This window comes from Apium graveolens, chromosome 6 (genome assembly GCF_009905375.1).
Source record: "Apium graveolens cultivar Ventura chromosome 6, ASM990537v1, whole genome shotgun sequence".
Lineage (NCBI taxonomy): Eukaryota > Viridiplantae > Streptophyta > Magnoliopsida > Apiales > Apiaceae > Apium > Apium graveolens.
In genome coordinates, this window is record NC_133652.1 from 102410964 (window position 1) to 102433487 (window position 22524).

Here is a 22524-nt window from a genome sequence, read left to right on the forward strand (position 1 = left end):
AGGATCATTCTGAGAGATGAATCTGATGAGAATGATCAAGTCCAGGTTCCTGCATCAGAACCTGTGATAGAAGAAGCTGAAAAGGTAATTTTTCAGAAGGAGGTAGAAGCTGAAGAGTCAACTCTTCAGAAGGAGAATGAAGCTGAGGATTCTAGCATTTTGAAAAGGAAAAGATCTGTAAATTCTGATACAGATCATATTTCTCCACCATCCAGAAGATCAAAGAAGACAAGAGCAGGTGTGCATATGGAACAAATTCAATTTGAAGATGCTGAAGAAGCTGAGGAAGGGGATCGGGAATCTCTGATCTCACAAGAACCTACAGTAATTGAAGCCCTTCCAGAACCTAGAGAAATTCTGATTCAAGAATCTGAAATTCCCGAAGTTCACAGATCAGAACCTGTGATTTCTCCACCTCACTCTCCAATCCAAGCTACAGATGATGTTGAACAACAAGAGACAAATTCTGAAATAGATATTTATAACTTGAATATTCATACTGTTCTCTATCTGGAAGCTCCACCAGCAAAACAGTCAACACCTCATGTTTCACCAATTCTACAGGCTGAGAGACCATCAACTCCAATTCTTGATCTTGGCACTGAAGATCAGAATTTAAATGAAGCTGCTCCAGAATCTCCTTCAGTTACACACACTCTGGTGTTAACATAAGATGATGAGAATTTATCAAGTTCTGGAGACAGTGCTCCAACAAGTGTTCCAGTTAATGCTCCAATTCTTGGGAATGAGGCACTTCTTAAGTTTGTTGAAGAAGATGCTCCTGTTCCATGGGAGGAAACTTTTAAAGGAGTGGAATGGACCAAGAAATGGAATGATAATAATTTCATTCCCAGCTCAAATATTCTGTCAGAATATATTTCAAAAACTGACGAGTTGTTGACAAATTCTGATTTTAAGCACCAACTTAAAGTCACTGCTCTCAGTACTAAGAATCTTCAAGGTTTACACTCCAAGACTCATGAAAAGGTTGACAAACTTCAGGAATATGCTGATAAGCTAGACCAGATGCTTAAACTAGACAAGAATAGGTTTATCAGACCAATTCATGATAAAGTGGAAGCTATTGAGCAAGTTCAGATCAAGCAGCGGGCCCAACTGGATGAGGTCTTGCAGAATCAAGCTGCTCAACAAACACAGCTCAATGAAATCCAATCTTCAGTGGAATTTCTTCTCTCACTACTCCTGACAGATGATGCCAAAAAGGGGGAGATGGTAGTTAAGTCCAAATGCTCACCAATCAAGACATTGAAGAAAAAGGATGATAAGGAGATTACCAGGGAAACCCTAACAAGGGTAAAGGTCAAGGTCAAGGAAAGTAAAGCATCAAAGTTTCTTCACAAAAACTAATTTCTGATTCCAGCACATCTTCAACACAGAAGAATTCATGTTCTGAAGCTGTGAATGCTCAAACTCTGATAGCAAGTTCTGATAATCAAATTCTGATGACAAATTCAGATGTTCTGATTCAGTCTGGAAGTCAAGACTCTCAGAAGTTTTTACAAACTCCGAAGCTTAAGGGAAGGGAAACTATTGTCTACTATAAGGATCCCAAGATTCAGACTCTTGATGAAGAAATTGTAAAAAGATTGTTTCTCAAGGATAATCCTGGAATGGATTTAGAGACTCTAAAGGAGGAAGAAGCTAGATTTGTAGCTGAGAAGACAAATCCTAAGTCTAAAGCCTCTAATGCAAAGAAACCTCCAAGGCCTAAGGAAAAAGGCATTATCATAAAAGAAAGATCTTCCACAGAGATTCCAAAATCAAGCACTATATCTCAAACCACTACTGATCCTAAAGACAAGTGAAAAGGAAAAGTTAGGGAGACAGTCAATAAACAGGAGATGAAGATTGCTCAAATACTGATGGATCCTATGTGCAAGATGGTTCAGGTTTTTGATGATGCTGCTCCTGAAGATGAAACTGTTGAATCTCTAAAAAGAAGAAAGGTGACAAAAGAATCTAAGACAACCTCTGACATAGCTCAAGTTGTTCAGAGCGAAGAAAGTTCAAAACAGCAAGCTACAGAAGAATCTGCAAATCCTGAACCAATTATCAAGACATCAATCTATGACAGAGCTCAAGTTGATTTGAACAAGATGACAGTTACTGAAAGAAGAAACTCCTATGGAAAAATGTTAAACCATCAGATCCTAAGAAAAGTCAACTGCTATTTGATTTCATGACTGTTGGATTGAATGCCAGAGAAGCAAGAGACGGATCAGGGTTAGGATCAAGCGAAGCCAAGATCAAGATAGGAGTTGAAGTAACTATCAAAGATCCATTCTTATTAACTGATAAACCACTTGAGGAAGTTACACAGAAACATCTTGACAATGTTATATCTGTTCAAATGGTACTGGATGCTCATGATAAGAGTAATGTCAAGGAAAACCTAATTCTATTTCTTGAAGATGGAAGAACATACAGAATGTCAGAATCAGATGTGCTGAACAAATCTCTGAAAGAACTTCAATTCTTTCATTATCTTTTGGAGATAAAGTCTGAGATTACCAGAAGATGGTCAAATTTCATCATGAAGACCATAAGGGATAAAGCCAGAATCTCTGGATCAAGGGTTGCGGAATTTATTCCAAAGATAGTTGAAGATGATGGAAGTGAAATTCCAATGAAGAAGAATTCTTCTAAGATGGAAGTTATTCTGAAAGAAAAATGTCTATGCTACAATGAAGACTCTTCTCATCCAAGATTAATCAGACTTGGTGTTGGTTTGGAAAGAAATCACATTTCAGCACTTAGGACTGCAATCTACCAGATGGGAAGTCAAGATGAAAAAATGAAGCAAGTCAGGGCTACATTAGCTCAAGTCCTGAGAAATGCAGAAGAGAAGCTGATATCAAACTTTGTCAAGAATCACTTTGGATTCAGATTGATTCAGTAAGATTGGTAAAAGCTGCAAGGACTATAAGTTGTAGTTAGTTGTCTCAATAAACTCTCATTGCATTTGTATATAAATGTTTTTGACATCATCAAATCTATTAACTTGTATATTTTTCATAATTTACAAGTTAGGGGAGATTGTTAGATATATTTGTGATGTCATGTCTAATCTGATTTGTTTAGTTTCAGAACTTAATATCAGGACTTATCAGGACTTACTGGAAATCAGGATTTACTGAAGACAGGAAGATATCAGAATTTAAGGTATCAGAACTTGTGATATCAGAACTTAAGGAAAGATATGCTTCAGAAGTAAAGTGCGGCTAATTTTTAGGAGAGGATCTGGACTAAAACAAAGGAAGATATGCATGGAGAGTTGGACAACTAGAATACTTGTAGAAGATAATATCTTATTGATATATTTTAGGAGGAGATATATTTTTTATCAATTAGAAGATATCTTGTAATTGTGTACTATATAAACACAACTTAGGGTTTACACTATATGTGTTATCATTAAAAAGAAGATTATTATTTGTAACCCTAGCAGTTCTTAGTGATATTGTTCATCACTAAGAGAGTAGTTTTACCTACTTTGTAACAGAGCTAATTAAATTGAATAAACTTGATTACTGTTACATACTTTATGTTCTAAATCTATTTGATTGTATAAACACTATATTTAACCCCCTTCTATAGTGTTGTGTGACCTAACATTATGCGTCAATCATATCCAGTCGAGATTTTCTCGTTAATTCTTAATTCTGGAGTAATGTAGAGAATGTTAGAAATTGAATATGCCATGGGTTCAGTATATCATTTGCAGATGGACAAGAAGATTAAGGGAACGATGAAAGAACCTCGAATGTGATTGGAAGCGATTATGAACTAAATTAATTGAACAAGGAAACATGTGGGAATGAGGTTCGACAACCAGTAACTATTGGAAATGTTCATGGGCACGAATTACTAGAATTAGAAATAAAAGAGAATTAAGATGTGTTATGCTGGTCCTTTTGGAACAGTAAAATAGACAGAATAAGTATAAGTGATCGGGCTCCGTTATATATAAAATGGAGACCTGAGTCAGGTTGTATGAGTAATTGATAGAATATAATGTCAGCAAGAGGCTATTGAGTAATGATTGTTATGGTGAGTTAAAGTTTATGGAAAAGTTGTAGGGTTGAGAAGTCAACCTGAAAAATTGTAAGTGAGATACTTGAAAAGTATCAGTATTTATTCCTTAGCGTGATTCTGAGGATAGAATCTTTTTAGGGGGAAGGAACTAATATCCGGGACATAGCGTGCAATTATTTTTATCAATAAATTATTATTATGTGATTATTATGTGATTTTTGGTGAATTATCTGAGGATTAGTGTTGATATGTGGATGTTTATATGTGGTAAAGTATGAGTATGTTAATTTTATTATGTCCAGAATGTAATATAGATAATTGTGATATTTTTATGGTAATTTTTGGATCGTTACATGATTTTATAATGATTTACAGATTTAATAATTATTTTCTGAATAAATATAAAACTATTTTATAAAGCCGGGAATTGTCCAACTTCAACCGTTTTTATGTTTTACAACCCGAAATTCTTCCGAAAACTCCTTCCTAACCCAATATGGTAATTCCGGACATTTTCTGTATTTTAACTTTTTCGATCCGGATTACGGTTTGACCCGTATGCGTCCCGACGTAAAATTTTCGATAAGATAATCATGTCGATAAAGCAACAAAACCCGTTTTCTCGAAAGACGGGATAATATTACGTTATTTTCATATAAAGTGTTTTATAAGAAGCCCGGATAATTATCCAATATGGGTATTAAAGCTGATCGTTTTTGGAGTTACTTAGCGGCTAAGTAACTAATTTACCGATCCAATACGATCCAACACGAACCAATATTGCATAAATATAAATAGCCTATTTGTGATCTTATTTTATTCCTATAATCATAATCAGTCAGTTAAATGTGATAAAATACGGAGAAAACCCTAATTATTCATTACGTTCTTGAAAATCAAACTCACAAACGAAGGCGTTATCGAACTCCGATTCGGGCGTGCCGTATATCAAATCAAAGCTCTCAAAAATTATTTTCAGAATCAATCAACCATTTTAGTGCAGAAATCAAGGTGATTTTCTTATTTATTTATTTTAATTCAAATTATTTGATTATTAAAATATGACTTTTGTACTTGATGTTATTTGTGTGACTTGATGCTAGAATCGTGTAGATATTTTCTTCCTTGTCATTTTGGTCTATTATATGTTGAATTTGGAGTTCAATAACATATAGAAATTTGGGTTTGATTCTAAAATTATTAAAATTACGGTTTATAAGGGGTATGAATGTTCTTAATTGAATTTGGAGCTTTTTTATTCAAAGGTTATTGATTGAATTGGTTAATTGGGATAGCTTACTAATGTGTTTTTCAATCGATCCATATATTTTGTTTCACCAAACGATTGCTAAAATGATTAAATCCTGTTTTTGTTTCTTATTGTATTATTCGTTTTAATTTCGATTTTTACGAATTATAGATGTTCTTGCTGCTATTTTTATTTGATTGAATAGGTTGTAGATTATCTGAGCAATATTTGGTAATTAGAACTCGAATTTTGGTCGAGTTTTTGATGATTTTGGTTTGTCGCCGGATTTTGGTCTGGGTTGATCGATTTTGATCGGAAACTGAGATTGGTGGATCGAATGGACAGGTTATTGGCGTGTTTGAGTTTCTGGAGTACGTTTGAATCGAAATGGGGTAAGAACCGTGCAAAACGGAGTGGTTTTTATGGTCCTGGAGCATTGTCGGGACTTGACCAGAGGCGACAAGCTCGCCGGCAGGAATTTGGGGAACCATGATTTCCGGCGTCTTGTTCTTCAGTTCCGGTCATCTTCCCCACCTTCCTGGCCGCCCTTGAATCTTCAAAACCCTTACCCCACGCTTCCAAATCTATTTGTCATAATTTTATTTTAAAAATTAATTCAAAAATCATACCTAAATTCTAAAAATTGCTTTAAAAATCTAAAATTAAATCAGTTAATAATTTTAATAATTAACTAAATCATTTCAATTTCAGAAAACCATTTTATTTATTTGATTTAATTAATTATAATTCATTTTAGTTAATTATTTATGGATTTAATTGATTGATTAGTTTAATTAATTTATTTTATTTATAAATAATTAAATAAAATGTAATTATTTATAATTAAGTCAAATAATGATTTAAAAATCATTTTGAGCCTTTAAATTGTATAAAGGTATTTAAAATTCAATTAATATTATTATTAATTGAATTATTCTTATTTTATTCATAATAAATCAACCGTTCATCCGTTTAATACAAAACGAATGCCTCTAGACTCGGAAAAATATTTTGCTTCTATTAAAAATATTTTCGAGACTTAATTCTTTTGTATCAAAAGGGGGTTTGTTTTATGAATCATTCTGAGTCAGTTATTGATCGATAAAATACTCTTTTTGACCCGATTTCAATTCTAAACATATCGAGACCTATCTTTTAACGATTCAACTTATGTGTTACATGAATTATGTGACTATGCGTTTTATGAATAATATGATTACATGCCTTATGTGTACGTGTTATGTGAATTATGAGTCAACGTGTCTTTTAAATGTTATCTGATCAGAATACGATCCTTATATGTTATTATCAGATGGGTAGACGATAAGAATAAGCGTAGAATAGACAATTATATATTACCGGTTAATTGGAATAATATTCTCTTATGATAGATACACCTAGCTCAAGGCATTCAAAGCCAAGAAGTGATAGTGAAAGTAAAGCCTGATTACGTGTAGTAATGAAACGAGTGGATTCAGAATAGAGATAAACCTGAAATTGTGATTGACATGAAAGGTCAAGTGGCCTGTCAATGGAAATACAAATATATCAGGACTGAGTGATATGGCAGAAAGTTAAAGATCAGAGGGTTATCAATTGAGGCAAGTATTCCTAAACTTTCTTCTAAAATACTATAAATATTTTTGCATTCATATTCTAAGTTCAGAATAATTAAATATTTTTATATTTCGCCGCAATTACTCTTATTTATGCAAGTACCTTTTTGATCTTGTTCCTTGATTATCGATTGATCTCTTGAGCAAATACCCATTATTTCGGGTTATTTGCGAACCCTAAATCGGGATATTTTGAAATTAAAGTGATTTGACATAAATATACTCTACGGATTGGACGGTTATGATGAAGGCCAGCTGGACATTAAGGGCCAGGGATAGTTGAACCCTTGATTATTAGGCCATAGTGCCTGGGTACCCTATATGTTGGTAGATCTATGCAGTTGCGTATAGATATGCACTATATCCTGACTGATCAGCAGGTTATAGTGTATATGTTGGTTCTAGTGTCCAGTCTAATTTATTGTTGATCACCATTAACGGCATTCCTTCTTGGAAAGTTTATGGTTACAAAAAAAAGCAAATATTCGATTCAAGAGCTGAATCAGTAAAACGTTCACTGTTTTTTTACAGAGAAATGTGATTTATTATTAGAGGTCAGTGAGGGCATATGTTTTTATTCGCTCAATTGTTATATATAAATAAAAATGTTTTTGAAATCATCCAAAGATTGATTATAGAAGTTTCCTTGATATGATACTTGCTGGGCATTTTTGGCTCACTCTTGCTTTGTGAATTCTTATTTTTTTTAGTATCAAATGAGGACAAAAGTGAATAGCTCTCATTAGACAACAATAAGTGGAGAGATCCCAGCTGAAGGATTTTAGAGGTGTCAGAGTAAATAATACGAGGAAGTTAGTGAAGAGGTAATAAAATTGTATTTAGCTATTGCAAATTTTAGAAGGTTAGATTCTTATTTCATATCAAAACCTATAAATGATCCGGAGTAATGAGGGGTTATCTGTATATTTGTTTTAATATACAGGTTTATATTATTTAAAGTTATTTCGTGACACCCAATCCTGACCCCGGATCTGGGAATGTTACACTACCATACTTAACACAAGTTTTTCTTGGTGCATATTTATCAGGTATGTAGTTGTTGTGTTTCTTAATTCCTACTTTCCCATTCCTATTGTTTTTCTTTTTAGACGTTGTTCTTACTTCAATTTTCTCCAATCTGTCATTCAATTGTTTGACTTGTTTCTTCTGGAACAAAGTTTTTAGAAACTGATCCATATTTCTCATTTAGTTTAGCTAGTTTAGCTTTGCTAAATGGCTTCCTTTCACTTAACAGATGTGATTCCTTGTCTTTCGACGAATAATCCTTTTGGGCTTTCGACGGATAATGTTCATCATCCGTCGAATCCACATCCGTTGAAAGTCCTTCTACTAAATTAGAATCAAGTTTCTCCTTGCTTTTTTTCCAGGCTTCATCACAGAAAGATTCTATACCTTGAACCTTAGTAATTTGAGCATGAACATCTCTAGATGATTTCCATGCCTTGATTACTTCATGTTCTTGTTCAGGCTGCTTTCTTAAAATCTCCTCTTTCTTCAAGGATTCAATTAGTTCATCTTTAGCAATCTTGCACTCTATCTTCAGTTTTTCAAACTCAACAAATTGAGTTTCCAACACAGTATTTCTTTCACTTAAAAACATATTGTTCTCTTTAAGTTTAGTATTATCTTTAGTGAGAGACTTGAGTGTAACACGCAGATGATATAATTCAGTAGACATGTCATTTATGGCATCATTACACTCGGCTTTAGATAAATGTACTAGGTTAGTGGTGATTACCTGATTACTTGATGAACTGACCTCTGTTTCATCTTATTTGTCCATAAGTGCTAGATTGCCATAGCTTGTATCTTCATCCTCATCTAATCCATCTGCAACCCAGTCATTTTCTTGTGTGATGAAAGCCCTTTCCTTTTGTTTGAGCAACTCAAAGTATTTCTGTTTGTAATCAACAAACTCAAACTTCTTTTTACCATAATCAGACTTTCTGCATTCACTAGCAAAATGACCTGCCAAGCCACACTTGAAACATTTGAATTTAGACTTATCAACCGTGTTTCTGTTTGACTTGGCTGCTCCAAAGTTCTTCTTAAATTTGAGCTTGGAAAATCTCCTGGAAAGAAAAGCAAGATGCTCATCTATGTCATCCATGTCATCTTGACTAAGATTTTCTTCATGTTCAGCTACTAGCCCCTTTCCCTTGCCTTCACAAACTCTATGGTTTAGTGTAGATTCAACAGCTTCAACCTTTATCTCCTTCTCCTTTTCTTGCTTAGCAACCAATGCAATGGATCCTCCCTTCTTTCTTCCTTTCTCCAACTTCTCATCTTGCTCTATTTCAAGCTCATAGATCTTTAGAATCCCATACAGTCTATCCAAGGTGAACTCTTTGTGTAATCTTGAAAATTTCTCAATGAGACTGTCATAGGCTTCCATTCCTTTGGCAGAGATCTAAGGAATTTGAGGTTTGAGTCTTTTGTTTGATAGACCCTTCCATGCAGTTTTAGAGCATTCAGAAGTTTTTGATACCTACTGAAAATGTCAGTGAGTGACTCACTTTCATCACTGTGAAAATGCTCGTATTGCTGAATCAAGAGTTGCATTTTGTTTTCCCTTACTTGCTCAGTTCCATTAGATATAACTTGAATTGTGTCCCCGACATCCTTAGCAGTTTTGCAGTTTATGATGTTGTCAAACATGTCACCATCAACACCATTAAAAAAATGTTAATGGCCTTTTTATCCTTATGAACTTGTTCAATTTCAGGATCAAACCATTCTACTCTAGGTTTTGGGACAAATGCTTCATTTTCTGTAGCAGCTCTCATAGGGACATGTGGACCTTTATTAATGCAGTCCACATATGATTCATCTTAAGATAGAAGATGCAGGTGCATCTTCACCTTCCGATGGTGATAGTTATGTTTGTCTAGGAATGGAATCTTTACTCCAACATCTTTTATGCTCATCTTGTTAGTTGTTATGATCTTTAAACTCTTTGTACTTCAAGAGCTTGCTCTGATACCAATTGTTATTCCCAAACAATCTAAACAATAATTACAGAAGGGGGGTTGAATGTAATTCTAGCTACTTTTCAATTTTAAGAACAGTTCTTCAATACATATAAATATAGCTGTGTTTGATTTAGCAATGGTGCGGAATAAAAGAAGTATAGAAATCAAGACACAAATTATTTAAATACAAGTACTTAAAAACTTTTTGGTAGATTGAAGTTTTCCACCAGAGATATATATTAAGTAGAGAACTCTGTGTTACAGAATTGTACACAGCTGCTTACTAGTTGAATCTACAAAATCCAGAGAAATTCTTTACAAATTATGCCTTATTTATTTCTCTGGAAAATTACTTACTATCTTGGATGTTATTTAACTTGATACCCTTGGTTTATATATCACCAAGTTACATGATAAAAGTCAAGATAATGAGACAAACTATTTCTGATCTAACTTAATGTTGCTACACTTCTTTTTCCAAAATCTTTGAATATTTTCAGTCTAGCATGGAAATGGAAATGCTTCTTTGTTTTCAAAAACCTGAATTAGGCTACCACATTCTATTTGCATTTGGCTGTCAAGTCACTATCAACTGCTCTTTTGAATTTGATCATCCGTTGAAATTCAGATTGATCATCCGTTAAAACTCAGTCTGATCATCCGTTAAAACTTTATGAATCATCTGTTAAGATTGTTTTCTTGGCAGTTAACTCTATTTCATTTATACAAGATTACAAGGCATTTAATATTTATAATTAACTATCATATCTTGCATATCAATCTAGTAGTCAACATGAATTAAACAATCTACAACATCTAGTTCACTAAGCCACTCAAGTATGTAGAAATGTGCTACTAATCTTATTGTTACATAAAGCTACTCTTTCAACGGATGTTGAAATGATCATCCGTTGAAAGCTATAAAATTACTTAAATAAAATCTACTAAGTATTTTGTTCAAGTTATCATCAAGTACACAACATGATCCTAACAAAGATAATATATACTACTTAAAGAAATAATATTATTGATTTGAGCAAAAATAACAAATAAAAAAATTAAATAATATTAATTGGATTCACTGAATCGGACTAAAATAAAATGATGAATACTACTAAGATGGTTAAAAGAATTATATTATTAAACAGGGCTACATTAAAGTTAAAACTGAAAGATAATTCGTTTATCGATATTATGACATCAGGCGGAAAAAATTAATATACAACTCTTTATCAGGGCTAAAATAAAATAATATTCAATCTGGATTAAAATAAAAACAAAACAAACAAAATAAAATTAATTGAATTTGGTTGATACAGCGGGCTTAAATATTATGGATTTTCTTCTATATCTATAATATACATACTATTTTATTAAAACAAAATTAAAGATAATCCATCGCTTGTATAATAGTATCGGAATAAAACAAAATAATATATACTATTTACAAGGTCTATAAAATATTCATAAAATTAATTCAAATAAAAGCAAAATCGAAAAAATTATAGATATCTAAAAAAAATATTATAAACATTTATCCGGGTTAAAATAAAATTATACCATATTTCTAAGTTTAAATAAATTAAAATAAAAATAAAAATAATTAGTTGGATTTGATCGGTGTAATGTGTATCAGGCTAAAGGAAAAAATGTTAGATATAATTGATGATATTTGGACAGAAACTATCAGAAGTTCTTATGAGGACTTTTATCAGTATTTACTGAAGAGTGACATCATCAGTACTTATATCAGTACTTGATGATCAGCAGATGATGTCATCGGGATTTGTCACTTCAGTAGATATTCGAGGAGGAAAATTAAAGAAGGTACTCAAGGCGGTGAAGGACTTTATCTCAGAAGTAATCATACATGGATATGTAATAGATATTTACTGAAGAGTGACGTCATCAGTACTTATATCAGTACTTGATGATCAGCAGATGATGTCATCGGGATTTGTCACTTCAGTAGATATTCGAGGAGGAAAATTAAAGAAGGTACTCAAGGCGGTGAAGGACTTTATCTCAGAAGTAATCATACATGGATATGTAATAGATTTCCTTATTATAATAGAATTGGATTCCTTATTGATTGTGTAACTGTGCTCAACATAAAGTACATATTAGGTTCATGCTATAAGTACTACAACATTGTTATATCATTCTCATAACCTAGCAGCTCTCAAGGATAATTGTTCATCCTTTGAGAGTGTACTCTTGCAATCAGTTTTTATCTATTAATATAAAAACCGTTGATTCTATTAAAGCTTTATTGAATTATTTGCATAAACTATATGAACCCCCCTTTACAGTTGATTACGGACCTAAAATTGGTATCAGAGCTTGTTGTTGACATACAAATAGTTTAAGATCTGAAAATCAATCTTTAATCGCAAACAAAGAAGCACCAAAGAATCCACAACCACCGCCCCCAGCCACATCAGAGATTAGCAGCAATATGAGTAGGTATGAAGCCATCAAGGTTCCAATCCTGAAGATAGATGAATATCCAATCTGGAAAGTCAGGATGGCCATGTTAGGGTATATACTGAACTATTCGTTTGAAAGTATATAATAATTTTTTAGAATGCATGTTTTCACAATGTATGTATATTATATATTGTAGACAGTCTAGTATCATATGGGATAGCAAAAGATTAGATTGTCAGATTCCTTATATAATATAGTAAAGGTTCACATTCTAAGTGGTGTTAGACAAACCACTGGAACGACTGAAGTATTATTTAGAAATAGTTTATCTTGACTATTTAATAATATTTGTGTATATTGAACGGGATGAAAATAGTAGAATAATTCTTTCTTTTATTCTGACAATAAAGAAGAACTAAGATTCTATGATATAATTATTGCTTAGGTTCTAAATCCAGATATAATGATTGACACTTGTATTTAATGCACATGCCTTGATTCATAGAATAAGTAATTTATTTTAAATTGCGAATTTATGTATTGGGCAATGACATTATATACAGAGTGGGATATTGACTATAAAAGAAAACCGTGTTCGAAGAATATATTCGGGTGATAATGTCCTCTTGAAAGCTCATAAAGATAATTGTGCTTTAGTCCCGCAGACAGATTTGTTCTTGCACAATTATAAGGTTGAGTGGATGATCAAGGATAAAAGATGTTGAATAAATTAATTGTCAGAAATTAATTTAATTAATGGACATGCGATATCTTAAACATGGGGAATTTAATAAGCAAAAAATATGGGAGCCGAATTAAATAATTAATTTACAGAATTAGGAAAGGTAGTGCAAATATTAATTCTTTTATGGATTAAATTAATATTTAATGACATTTGGCTTGGCCCAGAATGTCATTGGGAGGCCCGACCTAATTAATTATGATCCCTACTGTAGCCTATAAATATTCTAATTCTCCTAAAGCCGAAAAAAGGGGTGCGTGCATGTGAACATGAGAACACGAGAACACAAAAAACGAAATAAGATCATACGGTTTGAGAGAGGCAGCCGTTTTTCTCAAGGAGCCAGCTAGGGTTTTGGATTTTCGGAGCTATTAGGAGAGGTACACATTGGGAGATCGAAGCCCACACTTTGTTCAAGGAGAATCGAGGAATCTAGTAGAATACGTGGATTTGAATCGCTTGCGCCATAGCGATTAAGGTTAACATTCTGTTCAAACTCCATATGGTAATTCATATCGTAAAAATGCAGGGCCGAGATCCATTGTACCAACATTCCATATGCTTGGAAGCCATATCGTGAATATCTAAGCAGGATTTATGATGGTCCTCATAAACCAATGAAGGTAGTTCTTTCTGTTACAGGAGAACCAGAAAAGATGGTTGACAAAGACAAGAAGGACTATTCTCCTGAAGATCTTTCATCTATTATGAAGGATGCAAAAGTCAGACACATCTTGCACAACAGTCTTGATAGTGTTATGTCCAATAGGGTTATTGAATGTAAAACAACAAAAGAGGTATGGGATGCTTTAAAGTTAAAGTGTCAAGGTACAACTGCTATCAAGAAGAACATGAGGACAATACTTACTAAAGAATATGAGCACTTTGACTCAAGAGACAATGAGTCCTTAACTGAGATCTATGACATATTTCAGAAATTGTTGAATGACTTATCTCTTGTCTACAAGGAATATGATTTAGAGGACTCAAACTTGAAGTTTCTTCTTGCACTCCCTGAAAAGTGTGACTTTAAGGTCACATCAATAAGGGATAGTTATGAACTTGATAAAACAGCTCTAAATGAGATTTATGGAATACTGAAAACTCATGAACTAGAGATGGAGCAAAGAAGCAAGAGAAAAGGATCCAAGACTAGACCAGTTGCACTTAAAGTTGAAGAGAACCCAAACGAGAAAATTAGGAGAAAAAACTACTCCAAAGGAAATGCTATGATTGCAAAGTCAGATACTGAATCATCAAACTCTGATGATGACTCAGATACTGATTATGAATCAGATACTGACAGTGATCATGACAACAATGAAGATATGAAACAAATGGCTACTCTACTGGTTAAAAACTTCAAGAAGATGGTCTACAAGAACTTCAAGAAAGGGAGAAGATTTTCCAAAAAAGGTTCCAGTTCCTCAAACTCTGACAAGAGGAATAATAGGAGAAGTACTGACTGGAAGGATTCAAAGTCTGGAAAACTTGACAAGTTAAAGGAAAGATGCTACAATTATGATGGTATTGGACACTTTACAGCTGACTGCAGAAAACCCAAAGCTAAGATGAAACAAGCTTTGATCACAAAGAAGAAAAACTGGGATGATTCATCAGATTCTGATGATGGGGTCAACTATGCTCTCATGACAAATTCTGATACTGAGGCTGACAATGCTGAATTAAAGGTACCTCAGACCACCCTTACTTTTGATACTGATGATATCCATTAATTAAGATTGTTTATTAAATCTCTGCATGTTAGTTATAGGGATCAAACCTTAGTGAACAATAGTATCAAGAGTTAAAACTTTAAGTTCAAGAAAAGGAATGATCACCTAGAAATTGAGTTGCTTTCAATGCTAGAAATTTAAAAAGAAAGAGATAATGTTGTTTATGTTAAAGAAAAATTGTTAGAAAAGCATGCTTATCTAGAAAATGAGTTAGCTAAAGAAAGATAGGTTATTAAACTTTGGACTAACTCAGGAAAAACAACTCAGGAAATTTTAGAGAATGGTTGTTGGGGATCAGGATTAGGATATCCTAATAGATCTAATTCGGATAAGAAAATTGGAAAAGAAACTGAGGAAACTAAACCGGTAAATACTGATACTAAGGTTAAACTGGACAAGGTTTAGTTAAAGGGCATTAAGTTTAATCCAAGTCCCGATGCTGTTAAATCAGTTAATGAGGTAGGTTCAACCTCATCACCTAGATCAGACTTAATTACTGATAAGGGTGAACAAGTTCACACCAAGTCAGTAAATATTGGTTTAATGACGCAGAAACAGCTTAAGCAAAAATTGAAGGATTTACACATAAAAAATAAAGAGAAAAAGCCTAGGAAAAACAGAAATTGCAAGGTACCATGTTAATAAGAATGGTAATTATGTAACTCCTCCCAATGCACCTAGAAAGACATGCTTGAACTGTGGTAGTACTAATCATCTTGCTAATTCTTGTAGGAAGAATACAGAGATAAATATTGTTCCTTCCAAATCAGAGTTTAGGAATAGAACAGTTAGATGTAAACCACGGAGTCCTTGTTTTCATTGTGTTAGTGTTTGGAATTATATTTGTACGTGTAAAGAGTATCACATTTTATATTATGATTATTATGAACCAAAACCCTCTTTAAATAAAGCTAAATCTGCTTCTACATTTGTAAATACTTATAGTAAGAATGTTAACATAAACTCTGATATGAAATCTTCTATTGCACATGTTAATAAACTTAAAAAGGCCAAAATATCCAAGCAAGTTTGGGTCCTTAAAAACACTAACTGATTTCAAATAATGATTGCAGGGTAACAGGAGAAATTCTCTAGTCTTGGACTATGGATGCTCAGGACACATGACTGGTTATAAATCCCCGTTATCAGAATTTGAGGAGAAAGCTGGCCCAAGTGTTTTTAATGGGGATAGAAACTTAGGAAATATATTGGGATATGGCAAAATCAAAATTGGGAATGTCATCATTGAAAATGTAGCTCTGGTTGCGTGACTCAAGCATAATCTGATCAGTGTGAGTCAAATCTGTGACAAAGGTTACAATGTGAAATTCTATGAGGAATATTGTATTGGGACAAAAGGATTTCAACCCTGCATTTTACGATATGCATTTCTATAGAGAGTTCGAACAGAATGTTAACCTTAATCGCTACGGTGCAAGCGATTCAAATCCACATCTTCCACTGTATTCCTCGATTCTCCTTGGACGAAGTGTGGGCTTCGATCTCCCAAGGTTTACCTCTCTTTAAAGCTCTGAAAATATAAAACCCTTGCTGGCTCCTTGAGATAAACATTTGCCTCTCTCAAACCCTAGGATGTTATTTTCTGTGTTCTCGCGTTCTCACAGACACGCCTTCTATTGGCTTCAAGAGAATTAGAAAATTTAAAGGCTAAAGTAGGGATCATGGATAATTAGGTCAGGCCTCCCAATGACATTCTGGGCCAATCCCAATGTCATTAAATATTAATTCAATCCACTAAAGAATTAATATTTGAACTACCTTTCCTAATTTCGTAAATTAATTATTTAATTCGGCTCCCATATTATTTGCTTAATAAATTCCCCATGTTTAAGATATCGCATGTCCATTAATTAAATTAATTTCTTACAGTCAATTTAATCAATATCTTATATCCTTGATCATCCACTCAACCTTATAATTGTGCAAGAACAAATATGCATGCAGGACTAAAACATAATTATCTTTATGAGCTTTCAAGAGGACATCATCACCTGAAACTATTCTTCGGGCATGGTTTCCTTTTATAGTCAATATCCCACTACGTATATAATGTCATTGCCCAATACATAGATTCGTAATTTAAAATAAATTACATAATATATGAATCAAGGTATGTATATTAAATAAAAGTGTCAATCACTATATTCGAATTAAGAACCTAAGCAATAATAATATCGTAGAATCTTAGTTCTTCTTTAATTTCAGAATAAAAGAACTATTCTACTATTTCGATCTCGTTCAATGTACTATTCAATAGTCAAGATAAACTATTTCTAAATAATACTTCAGTCATTCCAGTGCTTTGTCTAACACCACTTAGACTGTGAACCTTTACTATATTATATAAGGAGTCTAACAATCTAATCTTCTGTTATCCCATTTGATACTAGTTTGTCTATAATCTATAATATGCAGACATTGTGAAAACATGCATTCAAGATTCTCAAAAGATTATTACCCAACTGCTGTTCCAGACTCAGTCTACGATCATCTCTCTTGGGATGATCAGTTAGAACTGCATTTCTTCACCAGCGAAGTTCTTCTTGAGGAAGAACGACGTGTTGAGTTGGCTGAACACTTTCGTCAGGCAACTCTTGAGCTGGAAGAGAATCTATCATCGCAGGGCGGAGCAGGCTGCAAAGCGGCAGAAGAAGACTGAGTAGCTTAGATTATGTTAGGATTTTATTTTAAAATTCTAAATCTTGTACTCATCTTCTTAATATTAATGAAAAATCTTTTGCCTTCTTTGATTTCTTAGTTGAATGAATGTTTATTATTTTGTTTTTCCTTAAATTATTATGATTGTTCATATTTAGTATTACATGTTTAATTATAACAAATATTCAATAGTGCTTGTGTATCATTAATCTTTGCTTGAGTTATATATGTTCACTACAGTACAGATCGAGCACAATATTACAGGAAGCAACTGATATCACAGAAGATATTGATAAAAGGTTTTAATAATAATATCATGAGAATTATGATCTTTGAGTATGGAATAGGACATATTCTTTGAAACTTTCTTTTTCACTCAAAGGAAGTCGTCAACACTCAATCTCAAATCACACATCTTTGGTCGGAATATGTTGTGTACTTGATGATATGTTAAACAAAATACTTAGTAGATTTAATTTAGTGATTTTGCAGCTTTCAACAGATGATCACATTAACATCCGTTGAAAGGGTAGCTTATGCATTAATAAGTTTAGTAGCACATTTCTGCATATTATAATGCCTTAGAGAACAAAAAGGCAAAATGTAGAATCTGTCACTTGTCTCTTTAGCAAGGCAATTCAAGATGGAAGTTGGTTGTGGCATAAAAAGTTGTCCCATCTTAACTTCAAGACTATGAATGAACTAGTCAGGAAAGATTTGGTAAGAGGTATTCCTCAAGTGGAATTCTCCAAGGATGGATTGTGTGATACCTATCTGAAAAGAAAACAGATCAAAGCATCATTCAGAAATAGATCAAAGCATCATTCAGAAAGAAGCTTGACTCAACAATTGAAGAACCTTTACAATTACTACACATGGACTTATTTGGACTAGTCAATGTATTGTCTATCTCTAAGAAAATATACAGCTAGTAATTGTGGATGATTTCTCAAATTTCTCTTGAACATATTTTCTAAAATCCAAAGATGAAGCTAGTGAAATCATCATCAATCACATAAGGCAAGTTAATAATCATCCTGATTTCAAAGTTGGGAGAATTAGGAGTGATAATGGAACTGAGTTCAAGAATTCTGTGATGAGATTGTTTTGTGAAGAGAATGGGATCATGTATGAGTTTTCAGCAGCAAGAACCCCACAATAAAGTGGAGTGGTTGAAAGGAAAAACAGATCTCTCATTGAAGCTACAAGAACAATGCTAGAAGAATCAAAGTTACCAACATATTTTTGGGCGGAAGCTATAAATACGATATGCTACACTCAGAATATTTCTTTGGTTAATCAAGCAAAATTCATGACACCCTACCAATTGTTCAAGAACAAGAAGCCAACATTAAACTTTCTTCATGTCTTTGGCTTCAAATGCTACATCATAAGGAATCAAATTGATCAGCATGGAAAGTTTGATGCCAAAGCAGATGAAGGAATTTTTGTTGGGTATGAAGTTGGAAAACCATATATAGTCTACAATCTCATAACCAACATTGTTATGGAATCTGTATATGTTGTGTTTGATGATAAAAAGATTGAAGGACTGTAAGATGGAGATTTCCATGAAAGCCTCAAATTTGATAATATTGAGATGATTGGTGATGATGAAAGTGATCAAGAACCAATATCTGAGGACAATGCAGAAAAGTCTATAACTAATGAAGCACATAATTCAACATCTATTGAAAGACCAAGTGCATCATCCGTCAAAAGGCAAAGATCGACATCCGTTGAGCCATCAATAGGAGTTGAAAGCCAATATAGATCATAATTAGAAAGAACCCCAACTTCAAGTCAAAGATCCACAAACTCGGGGGAGTTTTTTCTAATCAAAACTCAGTCACACATCAAGGCAACTATGAGGCCTCTTCATCTAGAGCTAATCTACCATAATAGAGAAATAGAAAAGAGATCACCCATTTGAGCTGATCATTGATGATGCATCTTCAAGAGTGCAAACAAGAAAAGAAACTCAAGAAGAATGTCTATACAGCAGTTTTCTGTCTTAGGAAGAACCTAAAAGGGTAGAAGAAGCTCTGTTGGATCTTGATTAGGTTTTACCTATGCAGGAGGAGCTAAACCAATTTGAAAGAAATAAAGTTTGTAAGCTAGTACCCAAGCCTAAAAGAAAGAATTCTATGGACACAAAGTGGGTATTCAGAAACAAGATAGATGAAAATGGCATAGTAGCCAGGAACAAAGCTAGATTGGTTGCTAAGGGCTACTGTCAATAAGAAGGCATAGATTTTGATGAGATATTTGCTCCTGTTGTAAGACTTGAAGCCATCAGAATTTTTCTAGCCTATACAGCCCATGCCAATTTTAAAGTCTATCAAATGGATGTTAAAAGTGCCTTTATGACTGGAGATTTGGAGGAGGAAGTCTATGTTAGTCAGCCTCCTGGTTTTGAAGATCCCAATTTTCCAGATTATGTCTACTATCTTTTGAAAGCACTTTATGGACTGAAGAAAGCACCTAGAGCCTGGTATGACACTTTGTCAAAGTTTCTCTTAAAAAATCATTTCACAAGAGGAACTATCGATAAAACTTTATTCTTTAGAAATGTTAATGGCTCTAATATACTTGTTCAAATTTATGTAGATGACATTATATTTGGCTCTACAGATGAAAAACTTTGCAAAAGGTTTGCCAAACTGATGCAAAGTAAATATGAAATGAGGATGATGAGAAAACTAACTTACTTTCTTGGTTTATAAGTTAAGCAAGTAAGTGATGGAATATTCACTAGTTAAACCAAATATATTTATGGTCTTTTAAAGAAGTTTGACTTAATAGACTGCACATCTGCAAAAACTCCCATGGCCACTGCAACTAAACTTGAATTAAACACTACTGAAAAGTCTGTGGATATTTCAAGCTATAGGGGCATGGTTGGCTCAATTTTATATTTAACAGCTAGTAGGCCAGATATAATGTTTTCTACTTATCTTTGTGCTAGATTTCAAGCTGATCCTAGAGAATCTCATTTAGTGGCTATTAAGAGAACTTTCAGATATCTCAAAGGAATACCATAACTTGGCATTTGGTATCCTAAAGATTCTGGGTTTGATCTAACTGGTTACTCAGATGCAGATTATGCAGGTTGTAAAATTGATAGAAAAAGTACTACAGGAACCTGTCAATTTCTAGGAAATAAGCTAGTATCCTGGTTCAGTAAAAAGCAAAATTCAGTCTCTACCTTTACAGCTGAGGCTGAATATATTGCTACTGGTAGCTGTTGTACACAGATTTTATGGATGAAAAATCAACTGTTGGACTATGTGATAAGTGGATTTTATATCTACTTGGAATGCTTCATATCGGCTTAAGTTGGTGTTTTACACTCAAGTATTTGGTATTTTTGATGTATTTTGTGTTAAGTCGTTGCAGGGCACTAGTCAGAGGTGGAAATGAGCTTTTATATGATTATATATCGATAAGAGATCAGGGAAGGAGGCGTGGAAGCTTGTACGAAGAACGAAACATAAAAAGAAGAAGCTGCAGAGTTTTCTACAAAAAGCAAGCACACTCGTGCCTAAAGGAGCACGCCTGCGCCAGTTAATCAAGTAAGACAGTGCGCCCACGCTAGGTAGAGCGCGTCCATGCCACTGCAGAATCCTGGTTTGAGTATGATTAGGTGATTTGAAGAGTCCAGGTCAACTGGGGGTTTATATATAATGAAAGAAAGACGTTTTGAATAACAAGGAAGCAAGGGAGAACATTAAGAAGACCTAGAGCACACGAGACGGCTAAAGAGAAGAAGAATTAGTTCATTCTTTTGTATTCTTCGATTTAGGCGATACTTTTGGATGCATGTTTTGTTCTTGTTCTAAACCCCAGTACTTTATATATTCTTGCGTAGTATTCTAAACTTATTTAGTATCATATTTTTATTGGAACCCATGATGACGATGTGTTCGAACATGAACTAATCGCTATCATGGGGTTCTAGCGAATTTATTTATGGATTTCAATAGTTGATTATTTTAAATCTTTAGTGTGTGGTGATTTATGATTTTCGAGTTTGGTTGTGCTTATTTGTCTTTGATGCATAGCTAACATTTAAGATTTTTTGTTAATCTCTATTGAAGCAAAAGTGGATATAGAGGTTTAGAACTTGCCATGCTAGCATAGGTTTATATATATTTGTCATGCATGATTCATGGAGTAATTTTAACCATCTTACCTGCCCTTTGTAATCATAATAGATAACTTGTTCTTAAACCGTTATGTTTTCAAATTCTATAGACATATAGGGTCTAAGCATAATTGGTGTCTATTTAGCTTCTATCTTGATTGTTGATGCTCAATAGTAGGGTATACGTATATCGAAAGATAGCGTATACTAATTTCATGTTATCTGATTAGTTATCATCACCATCGCATGCTAAGATTAAAGGCATAACTATGAATGAAGTATTTAATAAAGTTAGAATCCCATATTTTATCTCATATAAGTAAATCAGTTTTATTGTCTTAGTTAATGCATGCTAGTATAATCACTTCAATTAGTTAATCAACTCAAATTTTTTACTTGTCTTAGATGCGAATGATAATCATATATTGTTGCATAAGTGCATAATCTGAACTTAACCTAAACCAGTCTCCATGGGAACGAACTTGACTTAAATCTAATACTACTTATGATCGCGTACGCTTGCGTGTATTTTCGCGTGTGATTTATTGTGAACAAGTTTTTGGCACCGTTGCCGGGGATCAGTGTTAAATTTAGTTTATGTGGTTGTCATTAATGGTCGTAAAAAGTTCAGTGACTCGGATTTTTTTCATACAAGGTTTACTTTGTTCGTGTGTTTTAGTTACTCTAGAGAGCATTTATGTGAACACGTTCTCAATCTCGTAAGGAAATACTAGACGAAGTTGAAGAAGAGGAAAAGGAAGTTTTTAAAGAAGTTGAGAAAGTTTAAGAAGAAATTTTTATTATAATCGGTGGACCAGCAGCAAAATGAAAGCGTTGAAGGATTACTCTCAACTGAAAATCAATGACATTTAATCT